General features: G+C 46.1%; 1 long non-coding RNA gene across 1 annotated transcript; it reads left to right on the forward strand.

The window, feature by feature from the left end:
• The first annotated feature begins 52 nt into the window (after positions 1–52).
• Positions 53–767, forward strand: LOC111648633 (uncharacterized). The gene is made up of 3 exons (XR_002760173.2): positions 53–132; positions 225–332; positions 640–767. It is a non-coding gene; the product is annotated as an uncharacterized LOC111648633 (long non-coding RNA).
• Positions 768–773: the final 6 nt, after the last annotated feature.

Genomic DNA, 773 nt, shown 5'->3' on the forward strand with positions numbered 1-773 from the left:
ATCGATCAGTTAAACGATTCATCTTGAACCTGTTCAGTAAACTGATGATCTGGTGTTAATTGCATTTAAACCTGCAGCCTCACCTGTCGACCCCGGGCCTCTCCAGAGCGCTGTCCTTATCCTCACTACCTGGTAAAGAGGAGGGGGGGTTATTTCAGTTCATATTTACTCACCTGTGATAAACAGGCTGAGTGACTGACTCACCTGTTGTGTTTTCCCATCAGACATTGATGCTGACCCCTCTCCCTTAAAGGGCGTAGACTTCTACATCGACCCTGAGGCCACGCCCGCCGTCAGGCCGCTGAGGTCACAGTCTTTTCACACCTCATCAGGTACATGAGCACACCTGGTGAGGTAAAGCCTCTCCCTTTTGAAAATTGCATTTTCAAGCTTTAATGACAGCGCCACCGTGTGGTGATGCACATCATTTGCAGTCATTGGGCCACGTTTCATGTTTGCAGCTCATTCCAGCTCATTTGTTTCTCTTTTTATTCTTTATTTTATTTCATTTTCTTTCTTTTTCACATTTGTATTTGTTTTTGTTGTTGCTGATAAAAATGAACATACAACACTTAATATTATAATGACCCAATGTTTATATTAATAACAGATGAATAACACTCTTTAATACCCCCCCAGCTTCCTCTCATCAGCCCCCCATCTATCCCTTCCAATACCCCCACCCAGACTCCGCCCTTTCCTCCTCCCACCTCCCTCCTCCTCCTCCTCAGTATCACCTCCAGTCTACCCCCTATTCCCCCTACACCGCCCCC

Source organism: Seriola lalandi, unplaced genomic scaffold (assembly GCF_002814215.2).
Source record: "Seriola lalandi dorsalis isolate HSWRI2012SDOR001 ecotype SW California unplaced genomic scaffold, Sedor1 jcf7180002044478, whole genome shotgun sequence".
NCBI lineage: Eukaryota > Metazoa > Chordata > Actinopteri > Carangiformes > Carangidae > Seriola > Seriola lalandi.